Raw genomic sequence first — 19,085 nt, forward strand, 5'->3', positions numbered from 1 at the left:
TGGTTTTTGCTTCACGTTTCCCGAGGTAAACATTCAATTATAATCTGTTTTAACCCAAAACGTAAAAAAATTCAACTTAAAATAAGTTATAAGATTATATAATCATTTAAAGGGAGAAATAAAGCTTTTGAAGGCATAAGTGACTATAAAAGAAGTTTTCTTCTCAATGAATGGTTTTTGCATCACGTTTCTCGAGGTAAACATTCAATTATAATCTGTTTTAACCCAAAATGTAAAAAAATTCAACTTAAAATAAGTTATAAGATTATATAATCATTGAAAAAAAGAAATAAAGCTTTTGAAGGCATCAGTGACTATAAAAGAAGTTTTCTTCTGAATGAATGCTTTTTCCTTCACGTTTCTCTAGGTAAACATTCAATTATAATCTGTTTTAAGCCAAAATGTAAAAAAAATTCAACTTAAAATCAATTATGAGATTATATGATCATTTAAAGGCATAAATAAAGCTTTTAAAGGCATAAGTGACTATAAAAGAAGTTTTCTTCTCAATGAATGGTTTTTGCATCGCGTTTCCTGAGGTAAACATTCAATTATAATCTGTTTTAACCCAAAACGTAAAAAAATTCAACTTAAAATAAGTTATAAGATTATATAATCATTTAAAGGGAGAAATAAAGCTTTTGAAGGCATAAGTGACTATAAAAGAAGTTTTCTTCTCAATGAATGCTTTTTCCTAGACGTTTCCCAAGGTAAACATTCAATTATATTCTGTTTTAGCCCAAAATGTAAAAAAAATTCAACTTAAAATGAATTATAAGATTATATAATCATTTAAAGGGAGAAATAAAGCTTTTGAAGGCATAAGTGACTATAAAAGAAGTTTTCTTCTCAATGAATGGTTTTTGCTTCACGTTTCCTGAGGTAAACATTCAATTATAATCTGTTTTAACCCAAAATGTAAAAAAAATTCAACTTAAAATCAATTATGAGATTATATGATCATTTAAAGGCATAAATAAAGCTTTTGAAGGCATAAGTGACTATAAAAGAAGTTTTCTTCTCCATGAATGGTTTTTGCATCACGTTTCCTGAGGTAAACATTCAATTATAATCTGTTTTAACCCAAAACGTAAAAAAATTCAACTTAAAATAAGTTATAAGATTATATAATCATTTAAAGGGAGAAATAAAGCTTTTGAAGGCATAAGTGACTATAAAAGAAGTTTTCTTCTCAATGAATGGTTTTTGCTTCACGTTTCCCGAGGTAAACATTCAATTATAATCTGTTTTAACCCAAAATGTAAAAAAAATTCAACTTAAAATCAATTATGAGATTATATGATCATTTAAAGGCATAAATAAAGCTTTTGAAGGCATAAGTGACTATAAAAGAAGTTTTCTTCTCAATGAATGGTTTTTGCATCACGTTTCTCGAGGTAGACATTCAATTATAATCTGTTTTAACCCAAAATGTAAAAAAATTCAACTTAAAATAAGTTATAAGATTATATAATCATTTAAAAAAAGAAATAAAGCTTTTGAAGGCATAAGTGACTATAAAAGAAGTTTTCTTCTCAATGAATGGTTTTTGCTTCACGTTTCTCGAGGTAAACATTCAATTATAATCTGTTTTAACCCAAAATGTAAAAACAATTCAACTTAAAATAAGTTATAAGATTATATGATCATTTAAAGGCATAAATAAAGCTTTTGAAGGCATAAGTGACTATAAAAGAAGTTTTCTTCTCAATGAATGGTTTTTGCATCACGTTTCTCGAGGTAAACATTCAATTATAATCTGTTTTAACTAAAAATGTAAAAAAATTCAACTTAAAATAAGTTATAAGATTATATAATCATTTAAAGGGAGAAATAAAGCTTTTGAAGGCATAAGTGACTATAAAAGAAGTTTTCTTCTCAATGAATGGTTTTTGCATCACGTTTCTCGAGGTAAACATTCAATTATAATCTGTTTTAACCCAAAATGTAAAAAAAATTCAACTTAAAATCAATTATGAGATTATATGATCATTTAAAGGCATAAATAAAGCTTTTGAAGGCATAAGTGACTATAAAAGAAGTTTTCTTCTCAATGAATGCTTTTTCCTTCACGTTTCTCGAGGTACACATTCAATTATAATCTGTTTTAAGCCAAAATGTAAAAAAATTCAACTTAAAATAAGTTATAAGATTATATAATCATTTAAAGGGAGAAATAAAGCTTTTGAAGGCATAAGTGACTATAAAAGAAGTTTTCTTCTCAATGAATGGTTTTTGCATCACGTTTCTCGAGGTAAACATTCAATTATAATCTGTTTTAACCCAAAATGTAAAAAAATTCAACTTAAAATAAGTTATAAGATTATATAATCATTGAAAAAAAGAAATAAAGCTTTTGAAGGCATAAGTGACTATAAAAGAAGTTTTCTTCTGAATGAACGCTTTTTCCTTCACGTTTCTCTAGGTAAACATTCAATTATAATCTGTTTTAAGCCAAAATGTAAAAAAATTCAACTTAAAATAAGTTATAAGATTATATAATCATTTAAAGGGAGAAATAAAGCTTTTGAAGGCATAAGTGACTATAAAAGAAGTTTTCTTCTCAATGAATGGTTTTTGCATCACGTTTCTCGAGGTAAACATTCAATTATAATCTGTTTTAACCCAAAATGTAAAAAAATTCAACTTAAAATAAGTTATAAGATTATATAATCATTGAAAAAAAGAAATAAAGCTTTTGAAGGCATAAGTGACTATAAAAGAAGTTTTCTTCTCAATGAATGCTTTTTCCTTCACGTTTCTCGAGGTACACATTCAATTATAATCTGTTTTAAGCCAAAATGTAAAAAAATTCAACTTAAAATAAGTTATAAGATTATATAATCATTGAAAAAAAGAAATAAAGCTTTTGAAGGCATAAGTGACTATAAAAGAAGTTTTCTTCTCAATGAATGCTTTTTCCTTCACGTTTCTCGAGGTACACATTCAATTATAATCTGTTTTAAGCCAAAATGTAAAAAAACTCAACTTAAAATAAGTTATAAGATTATATAATCATTGAAAAAAAGAAATAAAGCTTTTGAAGGCATAAGTGACTATAAAAGAAGTTTTCTTCTCAATGAATGCTTTTTCCTTCACGTTTCTCGAGGTAAACATTCAATTATAATCTGTTTTAAGCCAAAATGTAAAAAAATTCAACTTAAAATAAGTTATAAGATTATATAATCATTTAAAGGGAGAAATAAAGCTTTTGAAGGCATAAGTGACTATAAAAGAAGTTTTCTTCTCAATGAATGCTTTTTCCTTCACGTTTCTCGAGGTACACATTCAATTATAATCTGTTTTAAGCCAAAATGTAAAAAAATTCAACTTAAAATAAGTTATAAGATTATATAATCATTTAAAGGGAGAAATAAAGCTTTTGAAGGCATAAGTGACTATAAAAGAAGTTTTCTTCTCAATGAATGGTTTTTGCATCACGTTTCTCGAGGTAAACATTCAATTATAATCTGTTTTAACCCAAAATGTAAAAAAATTCAACTTAAAATAAGTTATAAGATTATATAATCATTGAAAAAAAGAAATAAAGCTTTTGAAGGCATAAGTGACTATAAAAGAAGTTTTCTTCTCAATGAATGCTTTTTCCTTCACGTTTCCCGAGGTAAACATTCAATTATAATCTGTTTTAGCAAAAAATGTAAAAAAATTCAACTTAAAATCAATTATGAGATTATATGATCATTTAAAGGCATAAATAAAGCTTTTGAAGGCATAAGTGACTATAAAAGAAGTTTTCTTCTCAATGAATTGTTTTTGCATCACGTTTCTCGAGGTAAACATTCAATTATAATCTGTTTTAACCCAAAATGTAAAAAAATTCAACTTAAAATAGGTTATAAGATTATATAATCATTTAAAAGGAGAAATAAAGCTTTTGAAGGCATAAGTGACTATAAAAGAAGTTTTCTTCTCAATGAATGGTTTTTGCTTCACGTTTCCCGAGGTAAACATTCAATTATAATCTGTTTTAACCCAAAACGTAAAAAAATTCAACTTAAAATAAGTTATAAGATTATATAATCATTTAAAGGGAGAAATAAAGCTTTTGAAGGCATAAGTGACTATAAAAGAAGTTTTCTTCTCAATGAATGGTTTTTGCTTCACGTTTCCCGAGGTAAACATTCAATTATAATCTGTTTTAACCCAAAATGTAAAAAAAATTCAACTTAAAATCAATTATGAGATTATATGATCATTTAAAGGCATAAATAAAGCTTTTGAAGGCATAAGTGACTATAAAAGAAGTTTTCTTCTCAATGAATGGTTTTTGCATCACGTTTCTCGAGGTAGACATTCAATTATAATCTGTTTTAACCCAAAATGTAAAAAAATTCAACTTAAAATAAGTTATAAGATTATATAATCATTTAAAAAAAGAAATAAAGCTTTTGAAGGCATAAGTGACTATAAAAGAAGTTTTCTTCTCAATGAATGGTTTTTGCTTCACGTTTCCCGAGGTAAACATTCAATTATAATCTGTTTTAACCCAAAATGTAAAAACAATTCAACTTAAAATAAGTTATAAGATTATATGATCATTTAAAGGCATAAATAAAGCTTTTGAAGGCATAAGTGACTATAAAAGAAGTTTTCTTCTCAATGAATGGTTTTTGCATCACGTTTCTCGAGGTAAACATTCAATTATAATCTGTTTTAACTAAAAATGTAAAAAAATTCAACTTAAAATAAGTTATAAGATTATATAATCATTTAAAGGGAGAAATAAAGCTTTTGAAGGCATAAGTGACTATAAAAGAAGTTTTCTTCTCAATGAATGGTTTTTGCATCACGTTTCTCGAGGTAAACATTCAATTATAATCTGTTTTAACCCAAAATGTAAAAAAAATTCAACTTAAAATCAATTATGAGATTATATGATCATTTAAAGGCATAAATAAAGCTTTTGAAGGCATAAGTGACTATAAAAGAAGTTTTCTTCTCAATGAATGCTTTTTCCTTCACGTTTCTCGAGGTACACATTCAATTATAATCTGTTTTAAGCCAAAATGTAAAAAAATTCAACTTAAAATAAGTTATAAGATTATATAATCATTTAAAGGGAGAAATAAAGCTTTTGAAGGCATAAGTGACTATAAAAGAAGTTTTCTTCTCAATGAATGGTTTTTGCATCACGTTTCTCGAGGTAAACATTCAATTATAATCTGTTTTAACCCAAAATGTAAAAAAATTCAACTTAAAATAAGTTATAAGATTATATAATCATTGAAAAAAAGAAATAAAGCTTTTGAAGGCATAAGTGACTATAAAAGAAGTTTTCTTCTGAATGAACGCTTTTTCCTTCACGTTTCTCTAGGTAAACATTCAATTATAATCTGTTTTAAGCCAAAATGTAAAAAAATTCAACTTAAAATAAGTTATAAGATTATATAATCATTTAAAGGGAGAAATAAAGCTTTTGAAGGCATAAGTGACTATAAAAGAAGTTTTCTTCTCAATGAATGGTTTTTGCATCACGTTTCTCGAGGTAAACATTCAATTATAATCTGTTTTAACCCAAAATGTAAAAAAATTCAACTTAAAATAAGTTATAAGATTATATAATCATTGAAAAAAAGAAATAAAGCTTTTGAAGGCATAAGTGACTATAAAAGAAGTTTTCTTCTCAATGAATGCTTTTTCCTTCACGTTTCTCGAGGTACACATTCAATTATAATCTGTTTTAAGCCAAAATGTAAAAAAATTCAACTTAAAATAAGTTATAAGATTATATAATCATTGAAAAAAAGAAATAAAGCTTTTGAAGGCATAAGTGACTATAAAAGAAGTTTTCTTCTCAATGAATGCTTTTTCCTTCACGTTTCTCGAGGTACACATTCAATTATAATCTGTTTTAAGCCAAAATGTAAAAAAATTCAACTTAAAATAAGTTATAAGATTATATAATCATTGAAAAAAAGAAATAAAGCTTTTGAAGGCATAAGTGACTATAAAAGAAGTTTTCTTCTCAATGAATGCTTTTTCCTTCACGTTTCTCGAGGTACACATTCAATTATAATCTGTTTTAAGCCAAAATGTAAAAAAATTCAACTTAAAATAAGTTATAAGATTATATAATCATTTAAAGGGAGAAATAAAGCTTTTGAAGGCATAAGTGACTATAAAAGAAGTTTTCTTCTCAATGAATGGTTTTTGCATCACGTTTCTCGAGGTAAACATTCAATTATAATCTGTTTTAACCCAAAATGTAAAAAAATTCAACTTAAAATAAGTTATAAGATTATATAATCATTGAAAAAAAGAAATAAAGCTTTTGAAGGCATAAGTGACTATAAAAGAAGTTTTCTTCTGAATGAACGCTTTTTCCTTCACGTTTCTCTAGGTAAACATTCAATTATAATCTGTTTTAAGCCAAAATGTAAAAAAATTCAACTTAAAATAAGTTATAAGATTATATAATCATTTAAAGGGAGAAATAAAGCTTTTGAAGGCATAAGTGACTATAAAAGAAGTTTTCTTCTCAATGAATGGTTTTTGCATCACGTTTCTCGAGGTAAACATTCAATTATAATCTGTTTTAACCCAAAATGTAAAAAAATTCAACTTAAAATAAGTTATAAGATTATATAATCATTGAAAAAAAGAAATAAAGCTTTTGAAGGCATAAGTGACTATAAAAGAAGTTTTCTTCTCAATGAATGCTTTTTCCTTCACGTTTCTCGAGGTACACATTCAATTATAATCTGTTTTAAGCCAAAATGTAAAAAAATTCAACTTAAAATAAGTTATAAGATTATATAATCATTGAAAAAAAGAAATAAAGCTTTTGAAGGCATAAGTGACTATAAAAGAAGTTTTCTTCTCAATGAATGCTTTTTCCTTCACGTTTCTCGAGGTACACATTCAATTATAATCTGTTTTAAGCCAAAATGTAAAAAAACTCAACTTAAAATAAGTTATAAGATTATATAATCATTGAAAAAAAGAAATAAAGCTTTTGAAGGCATAAGTGACTATAAAAGAAGTTTTCTTCTCAATGAATGCTTTTTCCTTCACGTTTCTCGAGGTAAACATTCAATTATAATCTGTTTTAACCCAAAACGTAAAAAAATTAAACTTAAAATAAGTTATAAGATTATATAATCATTTAAAATGAGAAATAAAGCTTTTGAAGGCATAAGTGACTATAAAAGAAGTTTTCTTCTCAATGAATGCTTTTTCCTTCACGTTTCCCGAGGTAAACATTCAATTATAATCTGTTTTACCAAAAAATGTAAAAAAATTCAACTTAAAATCAATTATGAGATTATATGATCATTTAAAGGCATAAATAAAGCTTTTGAAGGCATAAGTGACTATAAAAGAAGTTTTCTTCTCAATGAATTCTTTTTGCATCACGTTTCTCGAGGTAAACATTCAATTATAATCTGTTTTAACCCAAAATGTAAAAAAATTCAACTTAAAATAGGTTATAAGATTATATAATCATTTAAAAGGAGAAATAAAGCTTTTGAAGGCATAAGTGACTATAAAAGAAGTTTTCTTCTCAATGAATGGTTTTTGCTTCACGTTTCCCGAGGTAAACATTCAATTATAATCTGTTTTAACCCAAAACGTAAAAAAATTCAACTTAAAATAAGTTATAAGATTATATAATCATTTAAAGGGAGAAATAAAGCTTTTGAAGGCATAAGTGACTATAAAAGAAGTTTTCTTCTCAATGAATGGTTTTTGCTTCACGTTTCCCGAGGTAAACATTCAATTATAATCTGTTTTAACCCAAAACGTAAAAAAATTCAACTTAAAATAAGTTATAAGATTATATAATCATTTAAAGGGAGAAATAAAGCTTTTGAAGGCATAAGTGACTATAAAAGAAGTTTTCTTCTCAATGAATGGTTTTTGCTTCACGTTTCCCGAGGTAAACATTCAATTATAATCTGTTTTAACCCAAAACGTAAAAAAATTCAACTTAAAATAAGTTATAAGATTATATAATCATTTAAAGGGAGAAATAAAGCTTTTGAAGGCATAAGTGACTATAAAAGAAGTTTTCTTCTCAATGAATGGTTTTTGCTTCACGTTTCCCGAGGTAAACATTCAATTATAATCTGTTTTAACCCAAAATGTAAAAAAAATTCAACTCAAAATCAATTATGAGATTATATGATCATTTAAAGGCATAAATAAAGCTTTTGAAGGGATAAGAGACTATAAAAGAAGTTTTCTTCTCAATGAATGGTTTTTGCATCACGTTTCTCGAGGTAAACATTCAATTATAATCTGTTTTAACCCAAAATGTAAAAAAATTCAACTTAAAATAAGTTATAAGATTATATAATCATTTAAATGGAGAAATAAAGCTTTTGAAGGCATAAGTGACTATAAAAGAAGTTTTCTTCTCAATGAATGCTTTTTCCTTCACGTTTCTCTAGGTAAACATTCAATTATAATCTGTTTTAAGCCAAAATGTAAAAAAAATTCAACTTAAAATCAATTATGAGATTATATGATCATTTAAAGGCATAAATAAAGCTTTTGAAGGCATAAGTGACAATAAAAGAAGTTTTCTTCTCAATGAATGCTTTTTCCTTCACGTTTCCCAAGGTAAACATTCAATTATAATCTATTTTACCTAAAAATGTAAAAAATTCAACTTAAAATCAATTATGAGATTATATGATCATTTAAAGGCATAAATAAAGCTTTTGAAGGCATAAGTGACTATAAAAGAAGTTTTCTTCTCAATGAATGGTTTTTGCATCACGTTTCTCGAGGTAACTATTCAATTATAATCTGTTTTAACTAAAAATGTAAAAAAATTCAACTTAAAATAAGTTATAAGATTATATAATCATTTAAAGGGAGAAATAAAGCTTTTGAAGGCATAAGTGACTATAAAAGAAGTTTTCTTCTCAATGAATGGTTTTTGCATCACGTTTCTCGAGGTAAACATTCAATTATAATCTGTTTTAACCCAAAATGTAAAAAAATTCAACTTAAAATAAGTTATAAGATTATATAATCTTTGAAAAAAAGAAATAAAGCTTTTGAAGGCATAAGTGACTATAAAAGAAGTTTTCTTCTGAATGAATGCTTTTTCCTTCACGTTTCTCTAGGTAAACATTCAATTATAATCTGTTTTAAGCCAAAATGTAAAAAAAATTCAACTTAAAATCAATTATGAGATTATATGATCATTTAAAGGCATAAATAAAGCTTTTGAAGGCATAAGTGACTATAAAAGAAGTTTTCTTCTCAATGAATGGTTTTTGCATCGCGTTTCCTGAGGTAAACATTCAATTATAATCTGTTTTAACCCAAAATGTAAAAAAATTCAACTTAAAATAAGTTATAAGATTATATAATCTTTGAAAAAAAGAAATAAAGCTTTTGAAGGCATAAGTGACTATAAAAGAAGTTTTCTTCTGAATGAACGCTTTTTCCTTCACGTTTCTCTAGGTAAACATTCAATTATAATCTGTTTTAAGCCAAAATGTAAAAAAATTCAACTTAAAATAAGTTATAAGATTATATAATCATTTAAAGGGAGAAATAAAGCTTTTGAAGGCATAAGTGACTATAAAAGAAGTTTTCTTCTCAATGAATCATTTTTGCATCACGTTTCTCGAGGTAAACATTCAATTATAATCTGTTTTAACCCAAAATGTAAAAAAATTCAACTTAAAATAAGTTATAAGATTATATAATCATTTAAAGGGAGAAATAAAGCTTTTGAAGGCATAAGTGACTATAAAAGAAGTTTTCTTCTCAATGAATGGTTTTTGCATCACGTTTCTCGAGGTAAACATTCAAATATAATCTGTTTTAACCCAAAATGTAAAAAAATTCAACTTAAAATAAGTTATAAGATTATATAATCATTGAAAAAAAGAAATAGAGCTTTTGAAGGCATAAGTGACTATAAAAGAAGTTTTCTTCTCAATGAATGCTTTTTCCTTCACGTTTCTCGAGGTACACATTCAATTATAATCTGTTTTAAGCCAAAATGTAAAAAAATTCAACTTAAAATAAGTTATAAGATTATATAATCATTTAAAGGGAGAAATAAAGCTTTTGAAGGCATAAGTGACTATAAAAGAAGTTTTCTTCTCAATGAATCGTTTTTGCATCACTTTTCTCGAGGTAAACATTCAATTATAATCTGTTTTAACCCAAAATGTAAAAAAATTCAACTTAAAATAAGTTATAAGATTATATAATCATTTAAAGGGAGAAATAAAGCTTTTGAAGGCATAAGTGACTATAAAAGAAGTTTTCTTCTCAATGAATGGTTTTTGCTTCACGTTTCCCGAGGTAAACATTTAACTATAATCTGTTTTAACCCAAAACGTAATAAAAATTCAACTTAAAATCAATTATGAGATTATATGATCATTTAAAGGCATAAATAAAGCTTTTGAAGGCATAAGTGACTATAAAAGAAGTTTTCTTCTCAATGAATCATTTTTGCATCACGTTTCTCGAGGTAAACATTCAATTATAATCTGTTTTAACCCAAAATGTAAAAAAATTCAACTTAAAATAAGTTATAAGATTATATAATCATTTAAAGGGAGAAATAAAGCTTTTGAAGGCATAAGTGACTATAAAAGAAGTTTTCTTCTCAATGAATGGTTTTTGCATCACGTTTCTCGAGGTAAACATTCAAATATAATCTGTTTTAACCCAAAATGTAAAAAAATTCAACTTAAAATAAGTTATAAGATTATATAATCATTGAAAAAAAGAAATAAAGCTTTTGAAGGCATAAGTGACTATAAAAGAAGTTTTCTTCTCAATGAATGCTTTTTCCTTCACGTTTCTCGAGGTACACATTCAATTATAATCTGTTTTAAGCCAAAATGTAAAAAAACTCAACTTAAAATAAGTTATAAGATTATATAATCATTGAAAAAAAGAAATAAAGCTTTTGAAGGCATAAGTGACTATAAAAGAAGTTTTCTTCTCAATGAATGCTTTTTCCTTCACGTTTCTCGAGGTACACATTCAATTATAATCTGTTTTAAGCCAAAATGTAAAAAAATTCAACTTAAAATAAGTTATAAGATTATATAATCATTTAAAGGGAGAAATAAAGCTTTTGAAGGCATAAGTGACTATAAAAGAAGTTTTCTTCTCAATGAATGCTTTTTCCTTCACGTTTCTCGAGGTAAACATTCAATTATAATCTGTTTTAAGCCAAAATGTAAAAAAATTCAACTTAAAATAAGTTATAAGATTATATAATCATTTAAAGGGAGAAATAAAGCTTTTGAAGGCATAAGTGACTATAAAAGAAGTTTTCTTCTCAATGAATGCTTTTTCCTTCACGTTTCTCGAGGTAAACATTCAATTGTAATCTGTTTTAACCCAAAATGTAAAAAAATTCAACTTAAAATAAGTTATAAGATTATATAATCATTTAAAGGGAGAAATAAAGCTTTTGAAGGCATAAGTGACTATAAAAGAAGTTTTCTTCTCAATGAATGGTTTTTGCTTCACGTTTCCCGAGGTAAACATTTAACTATAATCTGTTTTAACCCAAAACGTAATAAAAATTCAACTTAAAATCAATTATGAGATTATATGATCATTTAAAGGCATAAATAAAGCTTTTGAAGGCATAAGTGACTATAAAAGAAGTTTTTTTCTCAATGAATCATTTTTGCATCACGTTTCTCGAGGTAAACATTCAATTATAATCTGTTTTAACCCAAAATGTAAAAAAATTCAACTTAAAATAAGTTATAAGATTATATAATCATTTAAAGGGAGAAATAAAGCTTTTGAAGGCATAAGTGACTATAAAAGAAGTTTTCTTCTCAATGAATGGTTTTTGCATCACGTTTCTCGAGGTAAACATTCAAATATAATCTGTTTTAACCCAAAATGTAAAAAAATTCAACTTAAAATAAGTTATAAGATTATATAATCATTGAAAAAAAGAAATAAAGCTTTTGAAGGCATAAGTGACTATAAAAGAAGTTTTCTTCTCAATGAATGCTTTTTCCTTCACGTTTCTCGAGGTACACATTCAATTATAATCTGTTTTAAGCCAAAATGTAAAAAAACTCAACTTAAAATAAGTTATAAGATTATATAATCATTGAAAAAAAGAAATAAAGCTTTTGAAGGCATAAGTGACTATAAAAGAAGTTTTCTTCTCAATGAATGCTTTTTCCTTCACGTTTCTCGAGGTACACATTCAATTATAATCTGTTTTAAGCCAAAATGTAAAAAAATTCAACTTAAAATAAGTTATAAGATTATATAATCATTTAAAGGGAGAAATAAAGCTTTTGAAGGCATAAGTGACTATAAAAGAAGTTTTCTTCTCAATGAATGCTTTTTCCTTCACGTTTCTCGAGGTAAACATTCAATTATAATCTGTTTTAAGCCAAAATGTAAAAAAATTCAACTTAAAATAAGTTATAAGATTATATAATCATTTAAAGGGAGAAATAAAGCTTTTGAAGGCATAAGTGACTATAAAAGAAGTTTTCTTCTCAATGAATGCTTTTTCCTTCACGTTTCTCGAGGTAAACATTCAATTATAATCTGTTTTACCTAAAAATGTAAAAAAATTCAACTTAAAATCAATTATGAGATTATATGATCATTGAAAGGCATAAATAAAGCTTTTGAAGGCATAAGTGATTATAAAAGAAGTTTTCTTCTCAATGAATGGTTTTTGCTTCACGTTTCCCGAGGTAAACATTCAATTATAATCTGTTTTAACCCAAAATGTAAAAAAAATTCAACTCAAAATCAATTATGAGATTATATGATCATTTAAAGGCATAAATAAAGCTTTTGAAGGCATAAGAGACTATAAAAGAAGTTTTCTTCTCAATGAATGGTTTTTGCATCACGTTTCTCGAGGTAAACATTCAATTATAATCTGTTTTAACCCAAAATGTAAAAAAATTCAACTTAAAATAAGTTATAAGATTATATAATCATTGAAAAAAAGAAATAAAGCTTTTGAAGGCATAAGTGACTATAAAAGAAGTTTTCTTCTGAATGAACGCTTTTTCCTTCACGTTTCTCTAGGTAAACATTCAATTATAATCTGTTTTAAGCCAAAATGTAAAAAAATTCAACTTAAAATAAGTTATAAGATTATATAATCATTTAAAGGGAGAAATAAAGCTTTTGAAGGCATAAGTGACTATAAAAGAAGTTTTCTTCTCAATGAATCATTTTTGCATCACGTTTCTCGAGGTAAACATTCAATTATAATCTGTTTTAACCCAAAATGTAAAAAAATTCAACTTAAAATAAGTTATAAGATTATATAATCATTTAAAGGGAGAAATAAAGCTTTTGAAGGCATAAGTGACTATAAAAGAAGTTTTCTTCTCAATGAATGGTTTTTGCATCACGTTTCTCGAGGTAAACATTCAAATATAATCTGTTTTAACCCAAAATGTAAAAAAATTCAACTTAAAATAAGTTATAAGATTATATAATCATTGAAAAAAAGAAATAGAGCTTTTGAAGGCATAAGTGACTATAAAAGAAGTTTTCTTCTCAATGAATGCTTTTTCCTTCACGTTTCTCGAGGTACACATTCAATTATAATCTGTTTTAAGCCAAAATGTAAAAAAATTCAACTTAAAATAAGTTATAAGATTATATAATCATTTAAAGGGAGAAATAAAGCTTTTGAAGGCATAAGTGACTATAAAAGAAGTTTTCTTCTCAATGAATCGTTTTTGCATCACTTTTCTCGAGGTAAACATTCAATTATAATCTGTTTTAACCCAAAATGTAAAAAAATTCAACTTAAAATAAGTTATAAGATTATATAATCATTTAAAGGGAGAAATAAAGCTTTTGAAGGCATAAGTGACTATAAAAGAAGTTTTCTTCTCAATGAATGGTTTTTGCTTCACGTTTCCCGAGGTAAACATTTAACTATAATCTGTTTTAACCCAAAACGTAATAAAAATTCAACTTAAAATCAATTATGAGATTATATGATCATTTAAAGGCATAAATAAAGCTTTTGAAGGCATAAGTGACTATAAAAGAAGTTTTCTTCTCAATGAATCATTTTTGCATCACGTTTCTCGAGGTAAACATTCAATTATAATCTGTTTTAACCCAAAATGTAAAAAAATTCAACTTAAAATAAGTTATAAGATTATATAATCATTTAAAGGGAGAAATAAAGCTTTTGAAGGCATAAGTGACTATAAAAGAAGTTTTCTTCTCAATGAATGCTTTTTCCTTCACGTTTCTCGAGGTAAACATTCAATTATAATCTGTTTTAACCCAAAATGTAAAAAAATTCAACTTAAAATAAGTTATAAGATTATATAATCATTTAAAGGGAGAAATAAAGCTTTTGAAGGCATAAGTGACTATAAAAGAAGTTTTCTTCTCAATGAATGGTTTTTGCTTCACGTTTCCCGAGGTAAACATTTAACTATAATCTGTTTTAACCCAAAACGTAATAAAAATTCAACTTAAAATCAATTATGAGATTATATGATCATTTAAAGGCATAAATAAAGCTTTTGAAGGCATAAGTGACTATAAAAGAAGTTTTCTTCTCAATGAATCATTTTTGCATCACGTTTCTCGAGGTAAACATTCAATTATAATCTGTTTTAACCCAAAATGTAAAAAAATTCAACTTAAAATAAGTTATAAGATTATATAATCATTTAAAGGGAGAAATAAAGCTTTTGAAGGCATAAGTGACTATAAAAGAAGTTTTCTTCTCAATGAATGGTTTTTGCATCACGTTTCTCGAGGTAAACATTCAAATATAATCTGTTTTAACCCAAAATGTAAAAAAATTCAACTTAAAATAAGTTATAAGATTATATAATCATTGAAAAAAAGAAATAAAGCTTTTGAAGGCATAAGTGACTATAAAAGAAGTTTTCTTCTCAATGAATGCTTTTTCCTTCACGTTTCTCGAGGTACACATTCAATTATAATCTGTTTTAAGCCAAAATGTAAAAAAACTCAACTTAAAATAAGTTATAAGATTATATAATCATTGAAAAAAAGAAATAAAGCTTTTGAAGGCATAAGTGACTATAAAAGAAGTTTTCTTCTCAATGAATGCTTTTTCCTTCACGTTTCTCGAGGTACACATTCAATTATAATCTGTTTTAAGCCAAAATGTAAAAAAATTCAACTTAAAATAAGTTATAAGATTATATAATCATTTAAAGGGAGAAATAAAGCTTTTGAAGGCATAAGTGACTATAAAAGAAGTTTTCTTCTCAATGAATGCTTTTTCCTTCACGTTTCTCGAGGTAAACATTCAATTATAATCTGTTTTAAGACAAAATGTAAAAAAATTCAACTTAAAATAAGTTATAAGATTATATAATCATTTAAAGGGAGAAATAAAGCTTTTGAAGGCATAAGTGACTATAAAAGAAGTTTTCTTCTCAATGAATGCTTTTTCCTTCACGTTTCTCGAGGTAAACATTCAATTATAATCTGTTTTACCTAAAAATGTAAAAAAATTCAACTTAAAATCAATTATGAGATTATATGATCATTGAAAGGCATAAATAAAGCTTTTGAAGGCATAAGTGATTATAAAAGAAGTTTTCTTCTCAATGAATGGTTTTTGCTTCACGTTTCCCGAGGTAAACATTCAATTATAATCTGTTTTAACCCAAAATGTAAAAAAAATTCAACTCAAAATCAATTATGAGATTATATGATCATTTAAAGGCATAAATAAAGCTTTTGAAGGCATAAGAGACTATAAAAGAAGTTTTCTTCTCAATGAATGGTTTTTGCATCACGTTTCTCGAGGTAAACATTCAATTATAATCTGTTTTAACCCAAAATGTAAAAAAATTCAACTTAAAATAAGTTATAAGATTATATAATCATTTAAATGGAGAAATAAAGCTTTTGAAGGCATAAGTGACTATAAAAGAAGTTTTCTTCTCAATGAATGCTTTTTCCTTCACGTTTCTCTAGGTAAACATTCAATTATAATCTGTTTTAAGCCAAAATGTAAAAAAAATTCAACTTAAAATCAATTATGAGATTATATGATCATTTAAAGGCATAAATAAAGCTTTTGAAGGCATAAGTGACAATAAAAGAAGTTTTCTTCTCAATGAATGCTTTTTCCTTCACGTTTCCCAAGGTAAACATTCAATTATAATCTGTTTTACCTAAAAATGTAAAAAAATTCAACTTAAAATCAATTATGAGATTATATGATCATTTAAAGGCATAAATAAAGCTTTTGAAGGCATAAGTGACTATAAAAGAAGTTTTCTTCTCAATGAATGGTTTTTGCATCACGTTTCTCGAGGTAAACATTCAATTATAATCTGTTTTAACCCAAAATGTAAAAAAATTCAACTTAAAATAAGTTATAAGATTATATAATCATTTAAAAAAAGAAATAAAGCTTTTGAAGGCATAAGTGACTATAAAAGAAGTTTTCTTCTCAATGAATGGTTTTTGCTTCACGTTTCCCGAGGTAAACATTCAATTATAATCTGTTTTAACCCAAAATGTTAAAACAATTCAACTTAAAATAAGTTATAAGATTATATGATCATTTAAAGGCATAAATAAAGCTTTTGAAGGCATAAGTGACTATAAAAGAAGTTTTCTTCTCAATGAATGGTTTTTGCATCACGTTTCTCGAGGTAAACATTCAATTATAATCTGTTTTAACTAAAAATGTAAAAAAATTCAACTTAAAATAAGTTATAAGATTATATAATCATTTAAAGGGAGAAATAAAGCTTTTGAAGGCATAAGTGACTATAAAAGAAGTTTTCTTCTCAATGAATGGTTTTTGCATCACGTTTCTCGAGGTAAACATTCAATTATAATCTGTTTTAACCCAAAATGTAAAAAAATTCAACTTAAAATAAGTTATAAGATTATATAATCATTGAAAAAAAGAAATAAAGCTTTTGAAGGCATAAGTGACTATAAAAGAAGTTTTCTTCTCAATGAATGCTTTTTCCTTCACGTTTCTCGAGGTACACATTCAATTATAATCTGTTTTAAGCCAAAATGTAAAAAAATTCAACTTAAAATAAGTTATAAGATTATATAATCATTTAAAGGGAGAAATAAAGCTTTTGAAGGCATAAGTGACTATAAAAGAAGTTTTCTTCTCAATGAATGGTTTTTGCATCACGTTTCTCGAGGTAAACATTCAATTATAATCTGTTTTAACCCAAAATGTAAAAAAATTCAACTTAAAATAAGTTATAAGATTATATAATCATTGAAAAAAAGAAATAAAGCTTTTGAAGGCATAAGTGACTATAAAAGAAGTTTTCTTCTGAATGAACGCTTTTTCCTTCACGTTTCTCTAGGTAAACATTCAATTATAATCTGTTTTAACCCAAAATGTAAAAAAATTCAACTTAAAATAAGTTATAAGATTATATAATCATTTAAAGGGAGAAATAAAGCTTTTGAAGGCATAAGTGACTATAAAAGAAGTTTTCTTCTCAATGAATCATTTTTGCATCACGTTTCTCGAGGTAAACATTCAATTATAATCTGTTTTAACCCAAAATGTAAAAAAATTCAACTTAAAATAAGTTATAAGATTATATAATCATTTAAAGGGAGAAATAAAGCTTTTGAAGGCATAAGTGACTATAAAAGAAGTTTTCTTCTCAATGAATGGTTTTTGCATCACGTTTCTCGAGGTAAACATTCAAATATAATCTGTTTTAACCCAAAATGTAAAAAAATTCAACTTAAAATAAGTTATAAGATTATATAATCATTGAAAAAAAGAAATAGAGCTTTTGAAGGCATAAGTGACTATAAAAGAAGTTTTCTTCTCAATGAATGCTTTTTCCTTCACGTTTCTCGAGGTACACATTCAATTATAATCTGTTTTAAGCCAAAATGTAAAAAAATTCAACTTAAAATAAGTTATAAGATTATATAATCATTTAAAGGGAGAAATAAAGCTTTTGAAGGCATAAGTGACTATAAAAGAAGTTTTCTTCTCAATGAATCGTTTTTGCATCACTTTTCTCGAGGTAAACATTCAATTATAATCTGTTTTAACCCAAAATGTAAAAAAATTCAACTTAAAATAAGTTATAAGATTATATAATCATTTAAAGGGAGAAATAAAGCTTTTGAAGGCATAAGTGACTATAAAAGAAGTTTTCTTCTCAATGAATGGTTTTTGCTTCACGTTTCCCGAGGTAAACATTTAACTATAATCTGTTTTAACCCAAAACGTAATAAAAATTCAACTTAAAATCAATTATGAGATTATATGATCATTTAAAGGCATAAATAAAGCTTTTGAAGGCATAAGTGACTATAAAAGAAGTTTTCTTCTCAATGAATCATTTTTGCATCACGTTTCTCGAGGTAAACATTCAATTATAATCTGTTTTAACCCAAAATGTAAAAAAATTCAACTTAAAATAAGTTATAAGATTATATAATCATTTAAAGGGAGAAATAAAGCTTTTGAAGGCATAAGTGACTATAAAAGAAGTTTTCTTCTCAATGAATGGTTTTTGCATCACGTTTCTCGAGGTAAACATTCAAATATAATCTGTTTTAACCCAAAATGTAAAAAAATTCAACTTAAAATAAGTTATAAGATTATATAATCATTGAAAAAAAGAAATAAAGCTTTTGAAGGCATAAGTGACTATAAAAGAAGTTTTCTTCTCAATGAATGCTTTTTCCTTCACGTTTCTCGAGGTACACATTCAATTATAATCTGTTTTAAGCCAAAATGTAAAAAAACTCAACTTAAAATAAGTTATAAGATTATATAATCATTGAAAAAAAGAAATAAAGCTTTTGAAGGCATAAGTGACTATAAAAGAAGTTTTCTTCTCAATGAATGCTTTTTCCTTCACGTTTCTCGAGGTACACATTCAATTATAATCTGTTTTAAGCCAAAATGTAAAAAAATTCAACTTAAAATAAGTTATAAGATTATATAATCATTTAAAGGGAGAAATAAAGCTTTTGAAGGCATAAGTGACTATAAAAGAAGTTTTCTTCTCAATGAATGCTTTTTCCTTCACGTTTCTCGAGGTAAACATTCAATTATAATCTGTTTTAAGCCAAAATGTAAAAAAATTCAACTTAAAATA

The sequence above is a fragment of the Theobroma cacao genome, chromosome 5, assembly GCF_053813885.1.
Source record: "Theobroma cacao isolate CCN51 chromosome 5, ASM5381388v1, whole genome shotgun sequence".
NCBI classification, from domain to species: domain Eukaryota; kingdom Viridiplantae; phylum Streptophyta; class Magnoliopsida; order Malvales; family Malvaceae; genus Theobroma; species Theobroma cacao.